The sequence below is a fragment of the Otolemur garnettii genome, unplaced genomic scaffold (genome assembly GCF_000181295.1).
Source record: "Otolemur garnettii isolate 467f Iridium unplaced genomic scaffold, OtoGar3 scaffold00007, whole genome shotgun sequence".
NCBI lineage: Eukaryota > Metazoa > Chordata > Mammalia > Primates > Galagidae > Otolemur > Otolemur garnettii.
This window is the reverse complement of record NW_003852402.1, coordinates 25393515-25416355: the sequence shown is the minus strand read 5'-3', so window position 1 is coordinate 25416355 and position 22841 is coordinate 25393515. Positions and strand designations below refer to the sequence as shown.

The 22841-nt window shown below is 47.1% G+C and overlaps 1 protein-coding gene across 1 annotated transcript in view; it reads right to left on the bottom strand.

Moving 5' to 3' along the window:
* Positions 1-22841, bottom strand: part of TMCC3 (transmembrane and coiled-coil domain family 3) — a gene marked incomplete at its 5' end in the record, with an annotated part of 35616 nt that overhangs the window by 5593 nt on the left and 7182 nt on the right. The window lies entirely within an intron of this gene.

Here is a 22841-nt window from a genome sequence, read left to right as displayed (position 1 = left end):
AAGCTGCTGCTTAGCTCCAACCAATTGTCACTGGGGAGAATACCACTCCCCCTGAGCCCCCACCCCAGCTGCCAGAGTTTCCCAGTTTTTCAAAATAACTGGAAGTTAAGATATTTTTATTTTAAAAAGACATGAATCCTCCCTCCCTCCCTTCCTTCTTTCCTCCCTCCCTCCCTCCCTGTCTCACTCTATCACCCTGGGTAGAGTACTGTGGTGTCATAGCTCACAGCAACCTCAAACTCTTGGGCTCAGGAGAGATCTCCTTGCCTCAGCCTCCCAAGCAGCTGGGACTATAGGTGCCCACCACAATGTTGGGGTATTTTTAGAGACGGGGTCTTGCTCTTGCTCAGGCTGGTCTCCAACTCCTGAGCTCAAGCAATCCACTGCTTTGGCCTGCCAGAGTGTTAGGATTATATGCGTGAGCCACCGCACTGGTGAAATATGATTTTTAAACATTTGCAATTAATTCAAAAGGTTTTAAAAACTGTGCTGGCTGCTGCACACCCATTACAATGGCTTCTATCCAAAAAGAACCCAGAAGATAAGTGTCAGGAAGGATGTGTAGAAACTGGAACCCGGCGCACTGTTGGTAGGGGGATGTAAAATGATGCGGCCGCTGTGGCAAACAGTCTGGAAGTTTCTCAAAAAATCAAAAATAGAATTAGCATACTGGATCCAGCAATTCCACTTCAGGGTATATACTCCCAAGAACTGGAAGCAGGGTCTTGAAGATACATTTGTACACCCACGTTCATTGCAGCATTATTCACAATAGCTAGAATGTAGAAGCTACCCAAGGGTCCACTGACAGATGAACAGATAAGAAAAATGGGGTGTGGAAATACACGGTGTAATATTTTAAAGGACGGAGATTCTGACATATGCAAGATGGATGCTAAGTGTTATACACCAGTCACAAAAAGATAGATGACGGTATGGTTCCACTTGCCTGAGATACAGCACTTAAAATGCGGGGCCAGTCACTGCCAGGGGCTGGGGAAGGGGAGCTAGTGTTTAATGGGGACAGAGTTTCAGTTTTGGAAGATGAAACCGGTTCTGGAGATGGGTGGTGGTGATAGTTACACAACAATATGAATGCACTTAATACCGCTGAACTACATGTGCACTTAAAAATGGTTAAGATAGTACATTTTATATGTATTTTGCCATAATTAAAAAAAATGGAAACAATAACAGCAACAACCACTGTGGGGGGCTGAGATTGTTATGGCCAAGCAAGACACATGTAAGGACTAGGTTGGGCCCGCAGGCCACCAGTCTGAAGCTCTGGTTTCACACTGGTTCTTTAGCTGTTCCGTGGGTTCGCGTCTTATTTACCGCCTAGAAGGTAAAGTTCTATGAAAGCATCAACTGTGTCTTAAACTTCCTTGGTCTCCTTCAGAGCAGGAGCTCAGGGCTATGCAGTGGGCGAACACAGGTGCTGCCAAGTGCCGGGTGACACTCACTGGCTTACACCGAGTTATGAGGCACTGTACAATCTCTGGTGTGAGAGGGACACAGCTTCTGAAGCATGACAAGCAATTCATCCTGACCAGGATGTGGAGCGGGCACTGTGTCAGAGGAAATGAGGACAGGTGAGTCAAGAAAGGGGGCCTCAGAAGCCACATTAAAGGGTGTCACCTTCATCTCAGGGCCAGTGAGAAACTGAAGGCTTCAGCAGTGAGTGACAGATTGGATTGGGTTCTGAGATCATAAAAATCTGCAGGCCAGCAACGGTGGCTCATGCCTGTAACCCTGGTGCTTTGACTTTCCCACCTTTTCTTTTTTTCTTGTTTTTGAGACACAGTCTTGCTCTGTCACTCAGGCTGGAGTGCAGCCGTCTGCTCACAGTTCACTGTAACCTGGGAGGCCAGGTTCACTGGGAGGCCAAGGTGGGTGGATTGCTTGAGGTCAGGAGTTTGAGACCAGCCTAGCCAAGTGAGACCCTGTCTAAAAAAAGAAAAACTAGCCAGGTGTGATAGCTGGTATCTGTAGTCCTAGCTACTTGGGAGGCTGAGACAAGCGGATCGCCTGAACTCAAGAGTTCAAGGTTGCCAAAAAAATAGCCAGGCATTGTGGCGGGCACCTGTAGTCCCAGCTACTCTGGAGGTTGAGGTAAGAGAATCGCCTAAGCCCAAGAGCTGGAGGTTGCTGTGAGCTGTGACACCATAGCACTCTACCGAGGGCAACAAAGTAAGACTCTGTCTCTAAAAAAAGAAAAACCCAGACCCTGGAACACCCTGGCTGGCAGATTCAGGAAAAAGTCAATACAAGAGGGCTGAGTGCAGACTGCACCCCATTCCAAGCAGGTGTGCATGACGTGCACTGAAAAGGTAAACCTTAGGGGGGTCTGGGCAAGCTGATCCCTGTCACCAGCTCCAGACCAGGGTCCGCTGTTGGAAGAGGTGCTGAGGTCTAGCCATCAGACCCTCCGTGTCCTCCAGGGACACCTGGAGCGAATACTGAGAACTCTAAGGCTTTGAACACATCCAGTCACGGTACCAAGTGCTCAGTAACCCGTGGCAACCCCTAGAGGCTGCTCTAACCTCAGCAATGATGAGCACCTCACCCGCCTGTGCCAGTTCCCCAGATACAGGCATGGCCAACACTAGGACAGGCCCACGAATAGCAACACACTCTGGGACCCTTGTGTTGCCAGTGTCTGCAGGAAAAATGCCCAGTCCTTTAACCCCCTGAAAAGAAATGATATGGAACAAAAGAAAGGAATTCTCCAGAGGGCAACATCTCTCCTGGAATGTTTGTGACATTTTTTCTTGAACCGATGTCCTCGGAAATGACTGACCAGCCACAATGAGTCAAGCTTCATGAGGCCTGGAAAATAGCACAGCCAGCAGAGCCACGTTTGGGGCAACTAGGGAAGGGTGGAGTGTGAGGAGCAGGACACTGTCTTTGGAGGTCTTGGGAAGAAGACCCGGGCAGTCTGCATGGCTGGTCTACATGGCTGGCCCCAGGGACTTTGTACTGGTTGATGGAGACGGAATTCTTCATTTCCAATCTTGACCATTGGCAAAGATGCCAGGTTGTGACACAATTGCACCAACGTGTACTCAAAACAATCTGCACTTCTGAATGTGGATGGGAGACCCAGGGGCCTCTGGGTCCTCTTGGCTCTCCGGGCTCTCATCTCATCTCATCTCATCTTTATGCTTCCTCTGCAGTGGCACGACAGGGACTCTGTTCGGGGGTTCCCTCAAACAACCAGCAGCAGTCACCAGAAACACGTCTAGCTCCAGACAAGCCCCCTGACCGCTGCTTCCTCTCAGATACCCAGGATAGACTTTAGACCTCAGCGGCAGGAGCCGGCTGTACACCTAGGTAGCGCTGAGAGCACGTCACCCAGATGTGCACTGGAAGAGGCTGGCCAGGGGGATAGCTTTAGGCTCCGTCTCAAAAAGAAAGCAACTACAAGTAATAGTAACAACCTGATCTCATGACTGTTCCAATGGATGGTTTCGAATTGCCCTAAATAAATTTTGGATTTCTTCTCTGGCCCTCTGGGCCCTCTGCCAACTGGTACTTGCCTGCTCCCTGCTCCAGGCCATGCCCTTTCCAGCTATGCCAGATTAATCTTCATCGCTCAAGTGGACACCACGTTCCCCTCAGCCGTCTGTCTTTGCCTCTCTATACCCACCTAAAATCTCAGCTCAACCGGCTAAGGCGCCAGCCACGTACACCTAAGGTGGCGGGTTCAAATCCCCAGCCCGGGCCCGCCAGGCAACAATGATGGCTGCAACCAAAAAATGGCCAGGCGCTGTGGCGGGCGCCTGCAGTCCCAGCTACTTGGGAGGCTGAGGCAGGAGACTCGCTTGAGCCCAGGAGTTGGAGGTTGCTGTGAGGGTGATACCATGGCACTCTACCCAGGGGGACAGCTTGAGGCTCCGTCTCAAAAAAAAAAAAAAAAAAAAAAAACAACCTAAATACCTAATAATTTGGCATTTCTCCCCAGCTACCTAAAACTGTTCCTTAGACCAAAATAGCTGCTTTGGGATCATCATGTCCAGGTGTCATAAATTTGCTCAGACTGTCTCCTTCATCCGCCTGTGCCAGTTGGGAATGCTTTGTGATGTAGTTAATGGACATAAACAGGGTGTTAAGCAGGACAGACACGTATGACCTCACATCATAAGAAGTTTGCAAGCAGGTGATTCCTGCATGGATTCAACTGCTCAACAGGGCTGACAAGGACCTAGCTCCTGTCTTTCTACTTCTATCCTTAGCATGTTGACTTTTAGTTTTCATGCTTCTCACTTCATGGTTGCAAGGCGGCTGCCATGGTTCCAGGCATCACATCCTCATATGAGGCAGGGAAAAAAAGGGCAATAGTTAAGAGGCTGTTACCAACTGTCCTGACCCACAACTGATCCAGAACCACTGTAGTTGTGGTTGAGATGGAAAGCTGATGATTTTGAGATATATTTAGCAAGTAAAATTGGCATGACTTGATGGTGGCAATGATGAGGAAGGTGGCACTGAGGTTTCTAGCTCAGGCAAGTAGGTGGACAGTGGAGGTACCTTATGGAAGTAAGAACAGATTTGATATAAGAAAAAGATGGATTTTATTTTGTAGTTTCAGGTACTCTAGGGACATGCCTAGATAGATAAAACGAAATTTAACATACGAATCAGCAATGTGGAAAAGAGGTAGGTACTAACTATGCAAGTGTGGCAATCTCTGTCCCATGGGGGTAGCTGGGTCCGTGAGAGTGAGTAGGAAGGAGATGGGGTGGAAAATGGAGCCACAGAACCCTGAAGAGTAGTGGAGAGATAGGAGGAAAGCAGGAAAGGAAACGCCCTACAGGAGGACAGAGCTTCAAAGGGCAGGGAGCTGTCTGTAGTATCGACTGATCTAGAAACCAAGTAAGGCCAGGGAGGTGGAGTACATGCAGGGGTTTTGGTAATTGGGTGGTTCATGACCTCATTGGGAGCAGTGCGTAAAAGGGAGGTGTTGATTCTAGTTTATAGCAGCTGAGGAGACTTAGGAAATAAGGAAGTGGAGACTCGGGAAATGTTTAGGGAGGGGTGCTCATGGGACCCAGTTCTGGCCCAAGAGTCAAAAGGTTGGGCTCACTGGGGGACTTCTAGAAGAGATTTTCCTTTCTATAAAAGGCAAGTGAGGAGAGCCTACAGCTCCCTGTTTTTCTGGGTGAGGACGTGATGCCTAGACCTGGGAAGGCATGTTGTGGCCAGGAGGGAGGCATCCCTGATTCCCTGAGGCCAGCAGCGCCAAGATGGATGAGCTGATGAACCCACCCTGTGGCCACTACCTCCCACCTTCTTCAGGGGTGGGAAAAACAGACCCCGTTTCTCAAGCCACTTTTACTCTGCTTCTAACTGGTATGTTGCATACACTGCTCATGAGACGTGATGAAAGCAAACTCTGCTGCTATTTCCCATTACTCCTGGAAACCACTCAAGGGGATAACAGCCCCCTACTCCTGCAGGAAAACTCCAGCAGGCCCATGACTTCTGTCCTCACCCTCAGGTAACAGTCCAAAGTCCTTTTTTTTTTTGGCCGGGGCTGGGTTTGAACCTACCCTTTTGAGCCATAGGCGCCGCCTGCAAAATCCCTTTTAATAGCAAATGCGGTTGCAATTCTGGCCCGAGATGAATGAAACCCTTAATGTGATTTTGCATCGAGTCTCTCACCACCGTCCACCCTGCCCCCCAGCCTGTGTCGGGCCAAAGGCTGAGGTGTACAGAGGCCGTGGCTGGCTGCTTCTTTCTCTTTCTGCCTCCTGGTTCTCCTCCTTCCACCTGGCTCCTACCTCTACCAGCCTGCCGGGGTGCACTTGATCCCTCAGGCTCGGGGGGCAGGATGGCCAGGGGTAGGGTCCTTCCTAAATGGGTGCCACTACAAACCAGCTGTGGCTCTCTGTCCCCAGCAGCTGTGACAGCCACCTTTCTTGCCAGCACTTCTGCAGACTCTTAGGAGATTGCTGCCCCCAGGTCTTCTTCCCTGCAGGCCCCTGGTCCTGAGCGATGCATCTGGCCTGGATCTCCTTCCTCAGCCCACAGGGGTACTATGCCCACCTCCAGCTTCCTAGTGACGGGATCCCCAGTACAGCGCCCCCAGCTGGCAGCCACCGCTTTCTCTTTAGCTTTCTCACCTGTCAGTCGAGGAGTGTGCCTCAGAGCTCTGTCTGCGCTTTCAGGTAAGGGTAGGGACCCCAACCTCAGAAGACATCAGAAGGAGAAAACAGTTCAAAAATACTCTCTCTCCCCTTTCTCTAAATTCCCCAATGGGCTTGAAGAGGCTGAGGGGTTCAAGAACACAGGAAGAGTACCTTAATCCTGCCCTATGGACGTTTTACCTGTAGCAACTTGGCTTTGGAATTTTATCTTTTGTATTCTGGTGGCTTGCTCAAAACTTAGTGTAACTACCCACCTCTGCAAGGCTTACTAGTGAAAAAAATAAATCTCCATTGGTTTAGCTAGTTTTAGCTCAGTCTTCTATTATCAGTCATCAACAGCAGCTGAACTCAGGCAGCGCCTGTGGTTCAAGGAGTAGGGCACTGGCCCCATATACCGGAGGTGGTGGGTTCAAATCTGGCCCTAGCCAAAAACTGCAAAAAAAAAACAAACAAACAAAAAAAACAGCTGAACTGCTTCACCACACCGAGCTGGCTTTACCACTTCCCTGGCATGATAAAGCCAAAGCTAGTCATTTATAATAGTAAAAAATCACAAATCTCCAACAATAGGAGATCCAGTAAATGAGACATGAAGATGATGGAAAGTTATGCAGGCACTTAAAATAATACTTTGGAAGAAACAATATAGGAACATGGAAAAAAGTTCATGTTTTATTCCATTAGACATATGCAAAGCAAAAAAGCTAACAGGAAATACATCAGAAAGGTAAAAGTCCAACTTGGTGGAGTGATGGAACACACACGTATTATGCGTGCCCAGAAAGTACCTGGAAGGGGCAGGACAGACATCAGCTGCTGTCTCTGGCAGGGCCCGGAGATCTGGGGAGGAGGATCCTTACCTCTGAACTGTCCAATATAAGGGGAGTCATTGATTCTAGTTTATTCCTTTTTTTAAAAACTAGTACTTTATTTATTTATTTATTTATTTGAGACAGAGTCTCACTTTGTTGCCCTTGGCAGAGTGCTGTGGCATTATAGCTCACAGCAACCTCAGACTCTTGGGCTCAAGCTATTCTCTTGCCTCAGCCTCCCGAGCAGCTGGGACTACAGGTGCCCGCCACAATGCCTGGCTATTTTTAGAGACGGGGGTCTCACTCTTGCTCAGGCTGGTCTCAAACTGAGCTCAAGCAATCCACCTGCCTCGGCCTCCCAGAGTGCTAGGGTTACAGGCGTGAGCCATTGTGCCCAACCCTTGTTTTGTTCTTAAGTTTGACACTTGGAGGGAAAAAGCTAATTACAGTTTTCTCTGGGCAGAAGAATTAATGGAGATTTTTATCTTTTTCTGTGTCCTTTTTGTATTTCCCTAAAAATCTCCCAGTCATTTTGTATTACTAAAATAATAATAATAAAAAAAATCACAATAAAATTGTTCTTCCTGTCCCTATTCCCTTCCCCTCCTGAAAAATTCAGCTCTAAGGCCATTATTGGGACAGGGCAAGGTAGGGGCCCATGGGGGAATGAGTTGGTGGCCCAGAGAGGGGCAGCTAAACTCACTCAGAGTGAGGAGGACACGGGGGAGGAGTAGCCTGGTGGAGGTCATGGGTCCAGGAGTGGGGAGAGGGCATCCTTGAATGGGCAGCCAGAGCTCAGGTCAAAGCCTGATTTGGGGAGGACATCCATGCACTGGGGGCAGCCAGCAAAGTGAGGAGGGCGACCTGGTGGAGAGTGTCCGCACACAAACACCTCCCACGCAGGGGAGCAGTGGGCAACAGAGAGGGGGAACTGTTTACACAGAGTGGGTGGAACATGAGTGAATGTTTTGGAGACAATGGAAGTCTGTGTTTTCACTGTGGACAAAGCAGTTACACATACTGAAAGGAAGCAAACTTGAATAAACTCAGAGGTGTTGACTGGGATTGGCGGTATTAGTGTACACTCGTGATTTCAACATACAGACTGATGCAGAAATAAGCATAGACTGAATTGTGTATAAAACACAGATGTTGTCTTAGTCAGCGGGGCTGCTGTCACCAAATACCGCAGACTGGGTGGCTTATACAACAGACATTTATCTCCCAAGTTCTGGAGGCTGGACAGTCCAAGGTCAACATGCTGGCTAATTCACTGCCTGGGAGGGCACTCTTCCTGGCTTGCAGAAGACCACACATGGTAGAAACAGAGAGGGAGAGACCATTGCTCTCTCTTCTCCTTATAAGGCCACTTATCCTATCATGAAGACCCTCCCATGACCTAATCTAACCCTAATTACCTCCTAAAGCCCCATCTCCAAGTACCATCACAATGGAAGCACTTGTAACACATGAGTTTGGGGGGCACATTTGGTGCATAACACAAGCTAACATATTATGCACATGTGTCATTGGATACTGTACACACATGTGTACACAAACACTACATATATCCCTACCTCTGTCTACTGGGAGGTGACGCCTACAGGCAGAGCAAATCTAGTATCCGGATGTTGGCTTTCAAGTACAATTTTCCACTAAAAGGAACTCAAGTTCTTTGCAAGAATGACCAGTTCTAAGTCAAGGGCAGGGAAAGTACAAGAGCCTGAAGCAGCTGTGCCAAAAGGCAAGAGAGGGTCAAAGAACAGCAAAAGGATACAAAAGACTGCTTGAATGAGTTCCCATCAGATGAGCAGGGACGACTTGTCATCAAGATGAATAATAATCATAGATTATAACCCTTCGAATAAAATAGGAAAGCATGATTCCATACTTAGCAAGAGAAGTAAATAAATGAATAAATAAAAAGTTTGATGAGGAACAGAAGGTTCAAAGTACTTCTCCACAAAATACTTACTATTAATTACCCGGGGGAGGACACGGCTTTACAGTGAAGAGGCTTGGCAGGCACTTTAATCGAGTGATCAAAGCAAAATGATCAAAAACAGGACAAATTGAAACCGAGTCTCATCTGATAGGATGCAACGAGAATGTGGTGTCACTTCTGTGTGTGATATTCCGGCCAAAGATGGACAACATGAACTTAATCAAGAGGAAACGCCAGACTGAGGGCCATCATGCAGAATAACTGGCCTGTAACCTTCAAAGCACCACGATCATGAAAGTCAAGGGAAGATGGAGAAACTGGTTCAGACAGAAGGAGACAAAAGAGATAATTAAATGTAACTTGTAATTCTGAACTAGATCTTTTTGCTGCAAAGGTAATTATTGGCACCACTGGTGAAGCTTGAATGGAGTCTAAGGACTGGTTGTCAGTAAGACATTTATTTAATTTCTTGATTTTAGTGGGTATATTTTAAGGAATTATACGCTAACTATTTACAGGTGATTGGGTACCAGACTGGCAACTTCCTCTCAAATGGCACACAGCAGTGAGCCCGGGGAGCTGACCTCAACTCCCTTGTGTCAAATGGGAGGCTTCAAGCCCCTAAAGTTCCAAAAAGGTCCCAAACAGAGATGGGCCAGGCCTCGGGAGGGCTTCATAACTGCAGCTGGAGTAACAGCTGTCCATCTGACTCTGAGCTAAGGGATTTCAGACATCCTGAAAAACTCACAACCCAAAATTGAAACTTTCTAATATTCTTTCCCTGGGCTCTCCCTTCTGCTCCCCTGGTCCTGCGTCTGTTTTTACGTCAGTATCATGCTGTTCCGGTTGCCATAGCTTTGTGGTACATATCTGAAGTCACGGAGTGTGATGCCTCCAGCTTTGTTCTTTTTGCTCAAGATTGCTTTGGCTATTTGGGGTCTTTTGTGATTCCATATGGATTTTAGGATTTTTCTTTTCTATTTCTATGGAGAATGTCATTGATATTTTAATAGGGTTTTCACTGAATCTGTTGTTCGCTTTGGATGGTCTAGACATTTTAATGACATTAACACTTCCATGAACATGGGGTATCTTCTTTCCAATTTCTTTCATCAATGTTTAATAGTTTTCAGCACACAGATCTTTCCCCTCCTTCATTAAGTTTATCCCTATTTTCTTTTCTTGGTAGCTATTGGAAATGGCATAGTTTTCTTGATGTCTCTTTCAGATAGTTTGCTGTTAGAGTGTAGAAATGCTACTGATTGTGTAGTGTCCTTTCAATTTCAGAAATTCCCCTAATTCATGATCCCATAACCACAGGCTGCCTCACGGCCCTGGAAGTGGCCTGATGGTTTGGAGTTGGACAGAGGAGTGTGTGAATTCCAGCAGTACCATTTCCAGGCCTCCAGCTCCTTCAAGGGTGAAATGAAAACATGACAGCAGCTTCTTCTTAGGACTGCGAGGGGATGAAGTGAGATAATACGTAAAGCCCCTAAGCCCTGTGCCTGGTGAACGACAAGTTCTATGAACAGGAACTGGTTCCCTCTATCATGAAAAGGTTCTTCTTGTAAGTCATGTTTCCCTGTTTTGATTCCAGAAATGTGTCACCACTTTGATTGAAGTAAAAAGTACCTAAAGCCACTTCGGGCTGGGCTCTGAGGTGTGTTCTATTTTTAGACAGGATGGACTTCAGACTCCAGCAGGTTTTATGAGACTTACTTTATGGCCCAGGGTTCCTCCAGGTGTGGGCTGAGGGGAAGACGGGAAGGGCGGAGTGAGGTGTTCAGGTCAGTATCACATCCACAGTATCAGTGGAAAGTGAAGGGGAAGGACGCTGTTCAGAAGTGGCAGTGCCTAAAGATCCTAGTTAGGCATCTTTATCCTTTTCCACTAGAAAGGGCTTTTGGTGAGTGGTTTGAATAAGCCCAATTCATAATCAACAATATTTACTATGCCAGTAGTCTGGGCATAGAAGATAAGGAAGAGAGAGACACAGCACCAGCCCACCAAGTGCTAACAATGATGGGAGTAAGAGAAGTGGCCCACTGCGGATCTCATTCTCACATGAACTGGCCTATTTGCTCACTGCGCTGATTGAACACCACCTACCATGTTTCTCAGAAAATAAGACCTACCCAAAAAATAAGCCCTAGCAGGATTTCTATGTATTTGTTAAATATAAGCCCTACCCCGATAATAAGACCTAGTGATGGGTGTGGCTATGCCGCGAAATGCATAGCCCTGCATTTTGGGGCAGAGCGGTAAGGAAGACTGGAATACCTTTTATCTGCCACAGCTCCTTTCTCTGAGCCATTCACACTTGCGCAGGTATCCGCGGTGGCAGGCATCCTATTGCACACACGTGAACAGCTAGGGGAAAGGAGTTCACGCATCACTAGCGCCAGCACCACCAACAAGGTCGGCTCCCCATATCAGGTTCCAGAAGAAGATGATTTAACTGTATTTGAATAAATGTAGATTGTTGTATTATACTTAATAAAAATAAGACATCCCCTGAAAATAAGGCCTAGTGTGTCTTCTTAAGAAAAAATAAATATAAGACCGTGTCTTATTTTGGGGGAAGCACTGTACATATGTTGGGGAGACCAGAAGAGGGACATAGGCAGATATGGCTCTGGCTTCAAGGAACTCACCGTCTACTCTAGGAGCAGACAAACCCAAGCACTCTCAACACAAGGACAAGGGCATCATGGGAATGTTTCTTTACAGAACACAGAATCAGGAGGGGAAAGACATGGGGGCTTGACAGAGCTGGCATCTGAGAGGGTCTAGAAGGAGGAGAAGAGATGTGAAGGAAGGAAGGAGGAAGGAAGCATTTGAGTGTCACCCAAGGGCGTGAAAGAGCACAGTGGGTCAAGGCGGGATGTGTGGGCAGGGCCAGGCTGGGGGATGATGGGCTTCACTCAGAAATTCAAACTTGACCCTCTAGGGTAGGGAGAACCACAGAAGGGTTTAAGAAGTGGAAAAAGGTGATCCTATTTGCATCTTTGAAAGCTCACAGGAGTAGCTACATGAGACAGGTGGAGGTAGATTGTGTGGGGGCAACACCAGAGACCAGGGGGCCGTGTAGGGCGAAGTTACCACTGTTTAGAGGAGAAATAACAGTGTCCCTGAACCAAGGCTGCAGCAGGTGAATGGAGTGAGGTGGGCACATCTGGGGTTCCTTTAGAAGGCAGACTTGACATCACTTGATGGGGCTGGGGAGGAAACGGAGGAATGGATTTGAGATTCCTAGTTCGGGTGAATGAGTGGATGGCAGTGGTGCCTTTAATGGGAGAAGGTGGTACAGACAGAGGGGACTTAAAGCAAGAGCAAAAAATGAGCCTGGTTTTATATCTTGAGGTGTTCTAAGGACGTCTATGTTGCGGGTAAATAATTGGAGATATGGGTCTGTGGCTCAGGAAAGGGGGCAGTCCTCCCTGTGTTAAGATGGTGGCCCTAGTCCAGATGAGAGCTGAACATGGGCAGTCTGTGCGAGGGGGTGAAAGGGAGATAATACACCCAAAGAGGGCTAGAGCATGGCCAAGCAGTGGCCTGAGAACAGAAGAAAATACCCAGGGAGCAAAGGGTTTCAGACGGGAGGGAGTCACACGGGAGTGATGTAGAAATTGAAAAAAAGGCGGCAAGTGTGGCACAGACACGCCAGCAGGTCGCTGGTGCCCCCACTGAGAGATGTTTTAGGGGTGTGTTGGGGGTTGATGCTCATTTTGAGTGGATTAAGAAATCCTGGGAGAAGGGAGTGGAGATGATTCCTTTAAGAAGCAAGGTAGGGGGCTCAGCGCCTGTGGCTCAAGCGGCTAAGGCGCCAGCCACATACACCTAAGGTGGTGGGTTCGAATCCCCAGCCCGGGCCCACCAAACAACAATGATGGCTGTAACCAAAAAATGGCCAGGCATTGTGGCGGGCGCCTGTGGTCCCAGCTACTTGGGAGGCTGAGACAGGAGACTTGCTTCAGCCCTGGAGTTGGAGGTTGCTGTGAGCGTGATGCCATGGCACTCTACCCAGGGGGATAGCTTGAGGCTCCGTCTAAAAAAAAAAAAAGATGCAAGGTAGGGAAGGGGAGAAGAAGGGTTAGCGGGTGGAGGAAGGCAGGATCACAAAAGTGGGCTGAGGAGAGCAGCAGCCTGGGCCCGTGTGCAGGAACGAACCCAGGAAGAACTGGCATCAGTGGTAGAGGTGTGAGCTCTCAGCATGGGCGAGAGGGCAGAGGGATGGACAGAGGGACAGGATAGATGGGAGGATGGAGAAGCTGAGGAAGGGGAGGAGGGGGAGCTGATGGGAGAGTGGAGGCCTAAGAAGATGGTGCCCCAGCCCGCACGGGGGAGGCACTGGGTAAGGGGGCGGCAGGGCACGATGTGGCTTCCCAAGCACTTCCTGCAGGAAGGAACGCTGAGACCTGGCAGTGGGGAGGCCCTGGGCTTCTGGGCAATGGTGTCACCAGCAGAGACCCTGGGCACGGGCAGGTACAGTGAGCAGCTGGCCTGACCTGGGGTCGGGCCTGGGCAGGTGGCCAGGGCAAGGGCCAGGCATCAGGCACAGGGACTGCTGCGGGCAGCTTCTCAGGGGTACAGGGAGCCAGCCCTGCGGCTCTGGGCCCAGCACCCTGCCACCCTTACTCACAGCTGACTCAGCCCCAGGTGCTCATTTGCATGTTATTCATTTCAAGCCAAGTCGAGCAGGAATACCAGGAGCATCTCTTCCCCTTTCCAAACAGAACCACCCAGATCTTCTGCGTGCCTGCGGCTGCTCTGAGTCTCTCTGAATTGGAAATATTTGCACTTTGCAAGCCTCTATTAGGTGCATCCACACGGCTATCCATGACACTCAGCTGGAAAGCAAACCAATCAGAAGTTCATCTCCTCTGTCAGAATGTCAAGGTGGGTTCGAACCTTGGCCAGGGCCACCTAATCAACAATGACAACAATAACAAAAAATAGCAGGGTGCCTATTGTCACACCTATTCAAGAAGCTGAGGCAAGAGATCACTTAAGCCCAAGAGTTTGAGGTTGCTGTGACCTGTGATGCCACACACAGCACTCTACCAAGGGTGACATAGTGAGACTTTGTCTCAAAAAAAAAAAAATCAAAGTAAGTTTCAATTTTAGGTTAATATGCTCAGAGCATGGCCCTATCTCCAAATATTATATTTTTAAACTTCTACCACCACCCCCGGGCAAGTAACAGTTTATGACCAGGAGATTCTGAGAGGTGAACCATCTTCCCCGGGTTGATCAGATGGCCAAGAGAGGGGAGGCCCCCACAGTTTCAAGCTGGGCTGCACACACCTCATGCAGCAGGCAGAAATGATTTTATCAGTTACCGCTCCTGGGATTCCTGCCAACCAAACTCTGACAAGAACATCGCTGATAAGAAAAAGCAAAAGCGGCTTGGCACCTGTGGCTCAACCGGCTAAGGCGCCAGCCACGTACACCTAAGGTGGCGGGTTCGAATCCCCAGCCCGGACCCGCCCAAACAACAATGACGGCTGCAACCAAAAAATAGCTGGGCGTTGTGGCGGGCGCCTGTGGTCCTAGCTACTTGGGAGGCGGAGGCAGGAGACTCCCTTGAGCCCAGGAGTTGGAGGTTGCTGTGAGCTGTGAAGCCACGGCACTCTACCCAGGGGGATAGCCTGAGGCTCTGTCTCAAAAAAAAAAAAAAATAAATAAGAAAAAGCAAAAGCAAATGTCCAGCTGGATAGCTCAGCCAGTCCCCAATAGGAAGGGGTCTCGGAGGAAGCCGATCCTTCCAGGGAGACCATGAACCAGATCTGGGAACCTGCCACCCAAAAGACCCACTGTAGCTGACCAGTCAGGATTCCTCCCTCCAACAGGGTCACTCTGCCACCCACTCTCCAGCTCACTAAGAGTGCCTGCCACCAGCCTCCTTGCATCCTTCCAGCTGTTCCTTGGAGGATAATTGCTTGTTGAGTGACTGTACTCCTCCATTCCCTCTCCATCCATCATTCACTGCCTTTCTTAGGTGACTGTTTCTTGTTAACAAGAGGAAGTCCCCATACATAGCAGGAAGTCACCTTGCAATAGTTCTGACCACGTTTGGGGGACGGCCACCTCTCTTTCATCCCAGGCCTGTGTTTGGTTCCCTGTTGGTTTGAGCCACCGTGTGTGGAGATGGTTATGTTTTGTCCGTGGCCTTCTGGCTGAGAAGGGTCCAGGACTGTGAGAGTTTCTTAGCAAATAAAGTCCCTAACTGCTAGTGTAGACCAAGGCATGACCTTGCTCTCTTTCTACGGCTCAGTAGCTTATTTTTAAGCAGAACAGGCAAAGAAAATTTTTTAAAAGTCCAATTCCCAATGCCTAGGCTAGAGCAGAGTAACCACCACAAAACAGCTGTTGACATGGCTGACACTTGTTCCTGTTAACTGCTTTAGTCAAGTTAAAGGCCTGGCAAGGGAGAAATTCTGGCTGCTTTAGCAAGGAGAGAAATTTCAGAGGTAGCTACCACAGATGGTAGCAGATGTCATGCAACTCGGAGCAGAAGCCACCAGGGACTTCACCGTCTCAGAGCTAAGGAAAAAGCTGAGAAATACTCAGCCAAGCCAACTGCCAGTTACATACCCCAAGAATCTCAGGAAGCCACGGAGGGTATGCAAGTTTCTGTAATTAATAGCTTTCCATTCTCTTTACCCACAAATCTGTCAGCCCAGGGCTCTTCATAGATCTAGGATGTCAGCTTCTGCTACCTCTGCCCTCACCTAGGATGGCCAGCAGTGCAAAGGTGGAAATGCAGGATTTGCAACCAGAATATTGACTGCTCTAGTCCTGGGAAGAAAAGTGATCCGTGGTTGACAAGAAGCCAGGTGCGTCTCCTTCCTTCCATTACTGTGCAGGGTAGTGGTTACCAGGTTAGGTTAGAGTCACACAAGCCCAGGGCTCCACCATGACCAGCGGATGATGCTATTTAACCTCTCGGAACCTGTTTCCTCATCTGAGAGGCTGGAACAGTGCCTGTCTTATCAGGTGTTGGAACTGCACCTGCCACAGGACACTGTACACAGTAAATATGCAAAAAATGTCAGGTGTCATCACAAAGCCACAGGTGCCCAGAAAGATCTATTTGGTATTGCTGGGGTCCTTATGTGTCCCATGAATTTCCACGTCCCCTGGCCATACCTGTTAGAAAGCAACTCTGGATGTGGCACCACAGGTAATCTTATAATTGCAAATTTTAAAAAGCTATTCTGAAATGCTATTAAGATTTTAAGTGGCTTTGGACCGTCTCAGATGTTTCAGATAATTTCTTTTATATTAGAAACCCGCACATTACTCAAAGTCAGAAATATGGCTTTTTTTCTCTAGCAATATTTCATTCCTAACTAGAACCCAAACAAATATAGCTTTGTTGCCCATTTCTCTTTTGGGGGGGCAAAGTCTTTCCCCTGATGCAACATTTGGAAATATGCTGGGATGGACACGTTTAATTCAATCACCTTTATATTCTCCATTTACATTCTCAGACATGAAATGACAACGGTGTGCAAAATAACAATGTCCCATAAGACTTCCAAAGATTCAAATAGGCTCTATTTTCCAGGGCAGGACATGAGTTAACGTAGTGAAGGATTTTTCTATTGCTGAGTGTCCTAATTATTTAGCTCGTAACAAGGTGGGTGACCAGTGGAGAAATTGGTCAGCATGTGGAGTTGATTGGAAGTAGAGGGCTACCTCTGCCACCAGCCATGACCTTAGGGAAAGCTCACGTGTTTGAGCTTCCGTTTCACCCATTTAAGAAGTAGCCCCCCTTATCTGTGGTCCTACTTTCCTTGGTTCCAATTACCTGTGGTTGACCATAGTCCAAAAAATAGTAAATAGAAAATTCCAGAAGTAAACAATTAAGTTTTAAATTGCGTCCTGTTCTGAATAGCAGGGTGAAATCTCACACCACCCCACTGCTCCAGCTGGGACGTGACTCCTCCCCTTGTCCAGCATCTCCACACCATAGACACTCCCCACTCACGAGACACTTTTGGTCGCCATCTGGGTACTCAGATTAGCTGTGGTAGCATCGTGGTACTTGTGTTCAAGTAACCTATATTTTACTTTTATTATAGTATATCGTTCTATTAGTTCTATTGTTCTATTAGTTTCTGTTGTTAATCTCTTATTGTGCCTAGTTTATAAATTAAACTTTAGCACAGGTATGCTCATATAGGACAAAGCATAGTATACATATGGTTTGGTACTCTCCGCAACATCAGGCATCCCCTGGGGGTATTGGAATGTACCCCCACCCCATGGACAAGCAGGGGACGACTGCAGGGAAAATGGTATCAGACTGGTTCAGAAGAGTTCACCCATTAAAAAACTAAAGTGCTTTGTAAACATCCAAGAACCAGACACACAGACAGCCCACTGAGCAGGCTGCTCATCACTGGGGTCTGTGCTCTTGTGCGCCACCTGCCGTGTGCACCTGAACTAGCAGTGTGCCCTTGTCCCTGTCTCATTCCAGCCCAGGATGACTCTGCTCCCTCCTCACCATCAATCCTTCTACAACACAAGGACACGTTTCCTAGCATGCTACTGTGACTGTGAACAAGCCAACCTTTTTCCTCCCTTCTAAGGCTCAAGCAATGGGGCACACATTGTCCACTTTCTCTGGAATAGAAAACTTGAAATCAGTTTAAAGTTGCTTACGGGGAGAGGAGGGAGGGACGAATGAATAGATGGAGCCCAGAGGAGTTTTAGGCAGTGGAACTTCTCTGTATGGTCCTATAATGATGGACACATGTCATCACACGTGAGTCCAAAGCCACAGAATGTAAACACAAGAGTAGACTCTAATGTAAACTATGGACTTCGGGCCAACAATGACATGCAGGTTCATGTAACCTATGTACCACTCAGGTGGGGGATGTGACAATGTGTGTGAGGTGGGTGTGTCTGTGTGGGGGACAGGGGACATCAAAGAATCTCTTGTCGTCTGTTCAATTTCACTGTGAATTTGTAACCACTCTAAAATATAAAGGCCATTAAAAAATTGGTTATACATATGGACACACATGTTCACTACGGAGATGGGCTGTGGCAAACGTGAAAATTTAAGAAATCTAACTCTTTATTCAACACCAAAGCTAACATCAAGTGTTTATTTAAAAAAATAATGGCACCTGCTTTGAGTTCATGAATGACACCACCACGGGGTGAAGACCCAGGGAATTTACAATTTTAGGCTGACAGGAAACTGTTAATATCTCACAAAGTGGGAATTCTGCAACAGACCTCACAATAAACATTGCCAGTTTCTACTTTCAGAGCCGCTAACTACTACCTACCAAAACGTGTCTTAAACACAGAGCACGTTTTGTTGAAACATTCTCTTAGGACAAACACAGCAGACATGCTTTAAATAAATTAAAATTGCAACACATAAATCACTCCTAAAACAATCAAGGTACATTACTTTCTAGCTTCTTATAAACAAACTTCAGAAGATGATAGGTTACTTCTGCTTTGTATTTTTTTTTTTTTTGGTAGCCTCTTATCTATTTTTGATGTGAAAAGGCCGTTCTCATAAGCCATTTATCTTTTTTTTTTTTATTTTTTATTTTTTTTTATTTTTTTTGAGACAGAGCCTCAAGCTGTCCCCCTGGGTAGAGTGCCGTGGCATTACAGCTCACAGCAACCTCCAACTCCTGGGCTCAAGCGAGTCTCCTGCCTCCGCCTCCCAAGTAGCTGGGACCACAGGCGCCCGCCACAACACCTGGCTATTTTTTGGTTGCAGCCGTCGTTGTTTGGCGGGTCCGGGCTGGGGATTCGAACCCGCCACCTTCGGTGTACGTGGCTGGCGCCTTAGCCGGTTGAGCTATAGGCACCGAGCCCCATTTATCTTTTTAAATCAACTCCTTCCTTGACGTATGTGCTAAGCTTCTTGGAACACCTCGTCAGGTAAGCCTTGGATTTTAAATGATGCTATTTCTCCCTCTCCAAGCCCACTCCTCCAAATTAGAGAAACAAGCCAAACAGCTTGTTTAATCACACATGTTCATATTAATAAGGGTATTTAAATGTTTTTCCGAACTGATGCAACAATATCTGGATTCACTACAAAAATTTCCTCAATCAAGGCGAAATAATTTGGTACAATTCGACCAAAAAGAACAAAAGCAATTAGTTGCCCGAGGGAAGTTAGTTCCCTCATTATTTTTGAGCACATAATTAAACCTAATATGCTAGAGAAATGGCAAGGCAATAAACCTACACAGAGGGGCAATATTTAAATGAAAATGAGAGTGACAAAGAGGAAGGCTAGATCACTGACTGCTAATTGACAGCGGGTGACACCCTCATTGGCGGGAACGAACGTGGGGTTTCAGAAGATTTCTGTTTATCAAGAAGTCACGGGGATCAAAACCATTAACATTATAAGCTAGAAGCTTGGGAGCAATCCTACTTCCACTGTCCCGAACCAGTGAAGGAGTGCTTTTAGTTGATGCTTTGTTATGGGTTTATAATTTTGAGGGTGAGATGGTGGTGTTGCTCTGGCTTAACCATACTCAAAATGTATAAGCTGAAAGAACCAATTGAAAACTCGCAAGAGAATATTTTTAAGTTTTTGTTTCACCCTCAACAAACTATCATTATCCTGGTGATCATGAAAACATGTCACCAAAAAAAAAAAAAAAACAGCACTGGGTCAGGTGCAGTGGCTCATGCCTGTAATCCTAGCACTCTGGGAGGCCAAGGCAGGTGGATTGCCTGAGCTCACAAATTCAAGACCAGCCTGAGCAAAAAACCAAGGCCCCGTCTCTACTAAAATAGAAACACTGAGGCAAGAGGATAGCTTGAGCCCAAGAGTTGGAGGTTGCTGTGAGCTATGATGCTATGGCACTCTTACCCAGGGCAACAGCTTAAGAAAGAGTCTGTCTCAAAAAAAAAAAAAAGAAGAAACAGCGCTCAAATCCAAAGTCTAGCATATTAAGTCAATCTATGAGTTCACTCAGTAACCAGGTATTTAATCATATGGCTACTAGTTTTCCCCTCTAGGTATGCACAGGATGTCAACTACGAATGAAAGGTGCAGAAAAGAGGCCAGGTGATGTAAATGTAAATTAAATGCCCAATTTCAAGGCATGTCATAGCTCTATCACAATTTTGCATTGGAATATTCATAAAATTTCATTTCATCTACTTACAGTGAAGAGAACAAGTAGTGGGAGGGTTTATTCCTTAAGAGAATAAGCTGCAGAGACTAAAAAGTCTTGGAGTGTATCATTTACACTAAAGAGTAAAAAGCCTCATGAACTTTGAGTACAACTCTAAGATAAATATGCCGAGGAGGCTGAGCACACCCAAGTGAAAACAAGGTTATCCGACATTTAGGGAGAGTCAATGAGAGAGCGAATTCTTCAAAAGGAATTCGTGATTGGGGAGGATGATTTAGACCCCACGGTGTTTCAGAATAGAGCCAGTTTCTAGGAGCTTCTGTTAATAGCTCCAGACTGGAGGGGGTGGAAAGTGCTGCTTTCTGTTTCCTTCTATGCTTCTCTCACTGGGGAGAAGGCACACTGATCACAGGTCTGAGTCGCGCCCATCAGAGCAAGCTGGCTGGGCCCAGTGCTGGAGTAGGGAGAGCCGCGGCACCAGAACGAGTCTCCTGGAGCTGGCCGCAGCCCCCTGCCTCAAAGGCTGGCAATCTCACTCCTTCTCTGAACTACCAGCAGCATCTACACGCACCCCAACCCCAGCATGTCCAAAATGCCTCTTGGAAAGATTAGCTATCAGGAGAAGCCCACCCAGGACCCAGTTTGATACAAGCATGTTACACCCAACTCTTGGCCCCATATGGAGTCTGATGCCCACAGGTAAAGGGGAGTGCTGGCCATCAAAATATAAAAGCAAAAGGAAGCACTCCCTTCCCTTTCTCTCCCTGCCCTGGACTCGATGGCCCAGCATGTACATATCAACTTGGGAGACCCCAGGGGAGCCCAACATAGGGGCACAGCCAGGAGACCGGGTGAGACTAGTAATTTCCCCTCCTTCAATACAAAATACTCCGGTTACGTAACCAAAGACTTCTTAAAGTGACATTTATTGTCTTAAAAACTTTGGGTCTAGAATCAGTGGTGATGGTTGAACAAGTTCGTGAATTTACGGAAACCACTGCCTTGTACACTTAGGAAGCTGGAGGTGCATGAGTCTCACTCACACTGCACGTAGACTAAATCCTCAACTATTCCATTCTCTCAAACCACGGAACATTCTATCACATTTATTTTCAGGAGATTTCCCTAAGAGTAGCTGTTTGCAAAATATTGCATTTAATTTAAACCCAGGATCTCTGATGTCTTCTGGATGAAAATATATACTGACGTGCCTCTTCACGCCTTCGGCGAGTGGCGGAGGTGGTGGGAAGAAGGGCTCACCAACAGTTTCCATTAGAATTTTCATTTTTGTTATGCACGTGGAAAAAGAATTAAAGGAAAGTATCATCTGGGCTGAAGACAGTGAGCGCAAGCCCCATCACGCATGTTAACTTCAGCTTGGTAGCACTGTGGCCATCCCATCACCTCGGAAGTTGTTTTCAGCAACATCCTAAGTGACAGGTGGCAACCTTGGCTCAAACACTGGATTTAATTTATTTTATCCTTGCTGGCCTTTTGCATCCTTAAAAGGACCCTCTCAATCTTCATCCAGGTAAACCGCTCCCACTAATCTTGCCACTATCCAATTAGACCAAATGTCCTATTTTCCTCATGCTTCCAGTGTTCCCACACTTCAGTGCACTCCAGCTTTACAAACTAAGATTCTGTGTCCTTCATGAAATAAAAAACCCCCGGCAACATAAGCATTTGTTTTCATTTCCTGAGTAGGCTTTGCAATCCCTGACAAATCTGTGAATAAAATGAATCACAAAAAGTGAATCACATCCTCGAAGGGGGTTTATCACAATTAAGATTTGCCAAAACACAAAGCTCCAGAGTGGTGGTCATAGGACCTCAAATTAGTGCGCAAGCCACAGTTTGCTACAGGATTTGGAAACATTCCTGCATGCTTTGGAGGCAGGGTGTTTGCTAACCCGGTAAGATGAAGTCAGCACGTGGTTCCCTGGGCATAAGAAGGGGAAAGCCCCATTCATCAGTTCTTGTGTCTTACCATTTAAAAGCAAAACCCTAAATGCAGATTTTTGTTGGATAAACAGGTGTATTATAAGGTTTCCATGACAGCTAGGTGTGCTGGTGCACCCTGCTTGTCCCAGCTACTTTGGAGACTGAGGTGGGAGGATTACTTGAGTCCAGGAGTGAGTTTGAGACCAACCTGGGTAACAGAGGGAGACCCTGTCTCTACAAAGAGAAATAAAAAGTATCTCCTGTGTTACAGGGCCACACACAATTGACCACTGTGGACACTGGGCACATAATGGGACTTAGGGTTATCTGGGGACAAGCAGGGTGGATTACACAGTGACTGATGGCACTTCTGTAGGCCTTTAGTGCTCAACACTGCCACGTCTGTGGCCCTTCACTTCCCCAAATCAGACATACCCTTGCTGTTCCCGGGACTCAGGGAAAACAAACTGTTAGCAACAGTGATGCTTAATTCTGACAGTGATGTGAGGGAGGGAGACCTCTTTTCTCCTGGGTCACCAGTTATGTCCCGGGCTCAATAAACAGAGGTTTACCAGGCTGGGCTAATCAGGAGAGCAGGAAATCTAGTCTGATTAAGGCAGTGAGCAGTGTGGGGAGAGCTCGGAAAGAGATTCACATTAACCACGTACAGGGACCGCTCGGCAACTGCTACTGAGTTAGGAGGAGCACAGTTATTTACACCACACGGCCCCAGGTCGTCTTGCACACATCAAATGGCACAATCATTCATTTTAAAATTTGGTAGTATGCACAGAGTTTTTCTTTCTTTAAATAAAAACTTTAAAGAACTTGAAGGTAGGAACCAGTG